The sequence below is a fragment of the Suricata suricatta genome, chromosome 6 (assembly GCF_006229205.1).
Source record: "Suricata suricatta isolate VVHF042 chromosome 6, meerkat_22Aug2017_6uvM2_HiC, whole genome shotgun sequence".
Taxonomy (NCBI): Eukaryota; Metazoa; Chordata; class Mammalia; order Carnivora; family Herpestidae; genus Suricata; species Suricata suricatta.
This window is the reverse complement of record NC_043705.1, coordinates 147589751-147596423: the sequence shown is the minus strand read 5'-3', so window position 1 is coordinate 147596423 and position 6673 is coordinate 147589751. Positions and strand designations below refer to the sequence as shown.

Sequence of the window (6673 nt, the reverse complement as noted above, 5' to 3'; positions counted from 1 at the left end):
GTCTGTTACAGTTTTTCAGAAAATGACCAGAGTGAGACATGTCAGGCTGGCAGGGCATAGCCTGCTCTCCGGGACGCAGTGGGCACCCGGCCACCTGGCCATGTGGTGTGGCCTCCTGCGCCCCCCACCCCACCTCCCAGCTTCGCCTGCACCGTGAATGCAGGTTGATGCCTACGTAGAGTGGACTGAAGGGAGCAGCCACACCCTGTGTACAAATTAGGGATATAATCTTTTGAGCCACAGGTGACCATGCCCCCATTCGTGGAAGGAATCCCCAAGGCTCCAGGCAAAAGAGCCTGTCTGCACCGGGTCCTGTCCTCACTGCCACATGCAGCCTGCGCTCCCCGACCTCACAGTGGAGTTTGAGGCCGCACGCAGAGTGGAGATTGACAGGATAATATCCTTCCTTTTGGAAGCGTCTGGGATTTTTAATGGGCCTCTGAAGATGGTTTATGCTAATCTATCTCCAGTATATTGTGTAACTTTGAGTTTATAAAGTCTGGCTTTGGAGGCAGAGAGAAAAACAAAACGTAGAGAAAAGAGGTAGAAAGTCAAGTTGTCCATGAAGCCTGTGTTGCTGACTATCCAGGCTTTCGAATGCCAGACTCCATCTCAGGAGGAATCATCAGAGACAGGACAGAGAGAAAATGCTTTCTAGAAAAACTGTACAGTCATACATTCTGACTGCAGGAAAGCTGGAAACAAAGGCGTGAGTCAGAACACGGAGGCTGCCCTTGGTCACCACCAGAGGCGTACCACCTCCACTCCCTTCCGGCGCGGTTAGCTGGGGGTGCCATGGGGGTATGAGGGCGCCACTGAGCCTCCTTGTCCCATGGTGGGCACACTCCTGCTCCTCGGGGACAAGGGCATCTGTTCCTAAAGTCACCTCCACCTGGGAGTCTCGGGAGGTGGCGAGAGCCTCCGGGGGCTGCTCCACCATTGGTACATTCTACCCTTCGGCGTGGGGCCTCTATCACCTGGCGCTCGGGTATCGGCGTTCGGCTGGGTTAGTGCAGAAGCCGTTTGGCAAATGCATACCCACCTTGTCAGAACTTGGGGTTTAGCTGGCGGGACCCTTAGGCACATCCCGGGGCACCCGTGCGCCAGCTGCCAGCTTTGTGGAGGGCACCCCATGTGGGATGGTGGGAGCGGAGGGCCTCTTCCTGGGACTGACACAGACCACCCTCTGGAGCCCAGGGTGTGGATGGTCAATGGGTGGCCCCCCGGAACCCGCGAGGCCAGCCCAGCAGCCTCTCCTCACCCCACTGAGGCCCTTGCAAAAGGTGACATTGGTGCTGTGCTACCCACCTCTACTGCCAGAGCCTCCCCCAATCACTACAGCGGTGGCACAACCACCCGGGGACACCCCTGGCTGGCCCCAGGCCCTCCTCCCCTGGGTCCCCTGCAGGGCACAGCACACCTCTGCTCTCTGGGCCTCTGTAGATTTACTCCCTGAGACATGGGGTGCAGTTTCAGAATCTTCTTCCTTCTCTCCTAGTCCAACCCAGGGTCCAGGACCTGGCCCTCTCTCCAACATGACTGTGCACCTCTCTGGGGTGCCCGTCTGTGAGGTCATTGACCCTCTCACTTCATCACTGGAGAAGCCACACACCAGGCCCACGCTGGCCACCGGGCCATGTCCAGGGATGACTAGGGCTCCCCAAGAGTGATGCTCCCCCACCTCAGGGTGCAGTAGGCAGGCAGCACTGCATGCACGTAACATGTACCGCAGAGAATGCAGGACTGAGGTGGAATTCAGAGACATGGTGGCACGTTTGCACGCTGTAGCCAGGCCCCGGTATGACCAGAGAGGAGCGGCAGGCGAGAGCCTCAGGCAAGACGCCGTTCTGAAGCACACACAGTCACACCTGCTCACGAGGGCCATGGCGCCCAGGCCGCCCCCTCCCCACAGGTGGTCAGACGCAGGAGTCCAGGTCCTCACCCCTGCAGGTCGCAGCGGGACAAGTCCTGCTTTGTGGACAGAGTCTGGCACCGGGAAGTCAGCTCTGCAGGCCTTGGGTTCTGGAGATGCCCATCCCACACCTGGGGCCCTGAACGCTCTGGGCCCAAGTCCCCTCCTCTCCTGGGTCAACACCAGCAGAATGTCCCTGAGTCAGCACTTTCGTGGTTTCACAGCCGTGCCCTTCCTGAAACTGCCTGTGGGAGGTGCACATGTGGCCGCTCCCTCTTCCAACGTCATTACTAGTACCAGCTACAGGGCTGGGGTTTTCTGTGTCTTGCAGCTTTTGTTTACGTAGCTGAAAAAATATTAAAATCAAATATAATGTGATAGTGGATGGACAGGAGATGAATACAAATTGGATATTTTTATAGTTTCTACTGGAGGAGAAAAGTTTTTAATATCTTGCTCAATTTTTAAAAATGGAAATATTATAACTTTTTATACTGTTTTCTCAGTGCCTTTAGAAACAGCTTTCAAATATATTTCTGATACTATGGTTTGTATTCAGTACACAATATTGATATAAAATAAATCACATTAGTTCATGTTTACCATAAACAGAGATGTCTACTTGATTTTCTGGATGAAGTAACTGTATTTCCTGTAGTGTGTGCTGGTTACTTTCCATCCTAGGCCGGTGTCTGACCACCGGATAGAAGACAGAAGCCACTGGGGAAGAGGAACATGCTGGGGCCCAAGGTGGCAGGAGGAGGCTGAGCGCTGTGGCCTAAGCAGAGCTCCCTCTCTCCACCCACCGGCCCCCTCCCACGTGCCTTTAGGGTCCCCCAGACTTGTCCTGTAGGGAGCAGACGGTGGCCTCAGTGAGTGTGCGCACATGTGTGCATGTACACGAGCATGTGCAGGTCTGTGATTAGGATGCCACGTGGCCCGGCGAAGGGTCATAAACTCACTATGTGCTCACGTGGAGGAAGGGGCAGGGAGCTCTGTGCAGCCTCTTTGTTCGGGGCACTGATCCCATCCCTGTGGCCCAGCAGGGCGGGTCTCAGAGTGTGACACCTGAGGGGACATCCGTCCACAGCAGCCCCCCCAGCCCCCCCCAGGCCTCTTGTCGCTGCGCCGCCGGACACACTGGTTTCGCCCACCTGGGACGGAACGGTAGTTAGCTGTTGTACGTGCACTTCCTCCTTCTTTCCGTCCACCAGCCCAGTGCCAGGCCTGTGACAGTGCCGGGACACAGCAAGGGAAGAAAGACAGAGACCAGTGCTGTGCCGGCACTGCCTGTGCACAGGGACAGGCTACAGAAACGTGCCCACAGAACCGCCCAAGTTCTGGAAGGCAGGACACAGGCGCTGCACAGACAGACTGAGGCAGGGTAGCTCAGGTGACCAAGGCCACACTGAGAGTCACAGGAGCAGTGGCCTGCAGGGCTGGCCTGAGGCTAGGAGCCAGGGCAAGGAGAGGGTGGGACCAGGTCACAAACAGGCCTGGGTGAGAGGGGATATGGCAGGGCCCATGTGGGAACCACCCTGGGCTGTGGTCTGCGGGTTGGGCGGCCTGCAGGGCAGGAGGGGCCCCCAAGGCCTTCCTAAGGACACAGGCCCGTGTGGGAACCACCCTGGGCTGTGATCTGCAGTCCGCCTGGCCTCCGGCCTGGAGGGCTGCTCGGGCCCCTTCCAGTCCCTCCTGCACTCAAGCCCCTGTCTGGTTGGTCTGGGCACGTTCTCTTTATGTCAGGATAGCAGCATCTCCTCAGCTGCAGATTTTCTCTGTGGCTTATCTTTTCATTTAAAGATTTTTCTAAAATAACATACAAGAGTTTAACATTTGAGCACAGCAAACTTCTTCTTCATGGTTTCTGCATTTAGCATCTTAAGAAATAATTGAGCGCCTCTGACATAAAGCCCACTTAGTCTGATTTTATCTTGCCACATCAACTTTCTACGGCCCTGACCAGGTGTGTGCAGCCCGCACGTCTGACCATCCCGGCTCCCTCAATGTCTGGCCGTTTTACAGTCCATGTACTTGTGCCCTGATCATTGGTTTTTTGGAATGTTTCCACTTCTTGTGTCTCTAGTTACATAGGTCCTCTGGTATTTTTCTCCTTTCCTGTGTCCCTATGGGATTGCCTATGTTTTCTCTGTTCCTCCCCCCATTTGCTTGGAAAAGTTACATTTCTATTTCTATTTTTCGGTGGCCATCACTAACATGTGCATTTAATAAAGTCTAAGTTAGAGCCAATCAAGATCTCTGTTCTCCCAGAACAGACCGGGACAAGCACTGCACTCTGCTCTTCACTCCCGCCGAGGCTGGGGGTCTTCCCTACAAGTACGCTTGGGGGTGCTTCTGCCAAAAGGCTTCAGTGAGAGCTTCTAGGCTGAGGAGGGTTAGTCCCGAGTGAAATGCAGGCTCCCAGGGATGAGTCCCTGGGGGGCGCCTTCCCTGACTCAGGGCTCCCAGTACCTGGGAGAAACTGCTTTCCGGGGCAGTGTTCTTGATTTTCCCTGGTCCACTCCTGACTGAGGCCGCACCCTTCGCCTGGACCCCGTCTGTCCCACGTGGGTGTGAAAGCCCACCCTGGGCACTGGGTCCCTTCCACCCTTACCCGTCCTTCCCCTAGGGCAGTTTCCCAGCATGCTTTCCTGAGCTTGCTTGGGCTCACCTTACAGTTCAAAGGGGCTTGCTATTTTCATCCAACGTTTTACAGAAGGCGGATTAGTTATCTAGACTGCCAAAAAGAGAATTCAAAAAAACTTTTTTAATCAAGATTTTGTGTTTTTATTTTGAGAAGAAAGAAACATAAAGTCCTTTAACAGCCGTCCCGTTTGTACCCATCTTGGCTGAGGAAGTTCCTGGGGAGCCCTGCCCCCAACAGCACAAGGCCCCACCGGGATGTGTTAAATGTTGCTGAATTTGAAGTAAGTCCTAAAAGCTTTGATAATTTTGGCATTTTTTAAGTCATTAGTTTCAAAGTACCTTTAAATTTACAATTTCAAACATAATTTCAGCTTTTTGCTTACATTCATTGTTGGAGTTAGTAATATATTTTCATCAGTTACCGGGTCCAGAGGCGATAACCCAGGGGCCAGCTCTCAGCGCTAGCGCCGTGCCCCAGGCCCGCCCTCATCTGCTGTTCTGCTGATGGCAAACTGTGGCTCGTGCCACCACAGCAATGGGGTCACAGCGATGGCTCGCACACCTGCATCTTCCCCGCCCTGCTGTGTGCCCAGCTGTGCACACACACCTGTGTGCCCCACCCCTGCACTACTGCCCCCAGTCTCCTCCCCACTGGCTCCCATCCCTGCCACCTTCCGTCTCCTTCCTGCCTGAGTGATCTTGGCAGGCTTTCAGGAGGTGCCCATCCGCGCAGTCTAGTAACTACCATAGGGGAAAGATTTGAGTTCAGTCAGCATTAAGGCAAATGGTGCTTCTTACCACAACAGGCAAACCCTGAACTCTGAGTGGCCTAATGACAGGTCTGGCTGGCTCAGGAAAAGGGACACCGAGATGGCCACTGGAGCGCTGTTCCCCGCTGTCAAGCGCCCAGTGCATCTCTCCACCTTACAGGAGTTCTCCGCCCCCGGGCGCACATCAGAAGCGGCTGTCCTATATAAGGCCTGGCCCTTCCGTCTCCTGCGCGACTTCTCTGGTCCATTCTGTCCAGACCCGGGAACCTCGCCCGAGAGCTCTGTAATAAAGGGTGCTCTGATCTCTTTCCCCGGTCTCTGTTTCGTGACTTTTTCACGCCGCCGATTTTAACCGTACACTTAACACATGTTCTTTCTCACTCTGAGTTAGTTCTGGCCAGTGGGCCTCTCCTCCACACAGTAACTCAGGGACCTGCTTCCTCCTCTTCCTTTCCAGCTAGCGCAGCTCCCCCTACCTCCCACCCCTGCACCTCGGCCCGTGATACTCATCCCCAAGACCCCCACCCCCACCCCAGCTTGACCTTCACCCTCCTAGCATTTTGTGACAACCAGTCCTACTGTGGTGGGCTTGTTTTGTTTGTACTCATTACAAGGAGTGATCTTGAGGTAGGCCAATCCTGAGGGGTTGAGTTCATTTTTGATTCCAAGCTGTAACAACAGCTAAGAAGCTGCCCGGTAACAACCTGGGTGTTGATCTTGACAGTCCGATGTGGCCGATTACCAACCGTGATCCACCTTGTTCATTAATTTACCGAACGTCTGCCCTACGCCAGGCACTGGTCTGGGGAGGAGCTGGGGCTGCAGCGAGGGAGACAAAGCCCCCGCCACACTGTAGCAGGAAAGACACGTAAAGAGATAAATACACAGAGCACCGGTGATGGGAACCATGGGGGGTAATACTCACGATGAGGTGGAACGATGGAGAGGCACAGTGGCTCCCTCACAGAAGGACGTCACGGAGGGTTCCAGAAGGACGCATGGGGAAAGGGACCGTAGTGAACGGTGCCCAAGGAGACGGAACGGCAGGTGCACATACCAGACGGCCTAGGGACGCGCAGGCTGGAGGGCGGGAAGAGCTGGAATAGGAGGGGCTGAGTGAGAAAGGGACCCTCCTCACTCCACCCCCGTGGGAGCGGCCCCGGGCAGGCACCCCGTCCCGACCGCTACCTCAAGCGCCAGACAGCTCAGGCCCCGCCTTTCCGGCGCGCGGCCGGAAGCGGAAGTGTCTGTGGGCCGTCACTTCCGGGCCCGGCGCAGGGCGGCGGCGGCGGACGGTGAGCAGTGGGCGGCGGCGGCGGCGAGGCCTGGGGAGTGGGCGGGCCCG

At 55.7% G+C, this 6673-nt stretch overlaps 1 protein-coding gene across 1 annotated transcript in view; it reads left to right on the top strand.

Annotated features, from left to right (window-relative positions):
- Window positions 1–6581: 6581 nt before the first annotated feature.
- EXOC3 (exocyst complex component 3) overlaps window positions 6582–6673 on the top strand; it is a 21151-nt gene continuing 21059 nt past the window's right edge. Inside the window, exon 1 of the mRNA XM_029941122.1 lies at window positions 6582–6623. The gene's annotated coding sequence lies outside the window, so the exon portion shown is untranslated. The remainder of the gene's footprint in view (window positions 6624–6673) is intronic.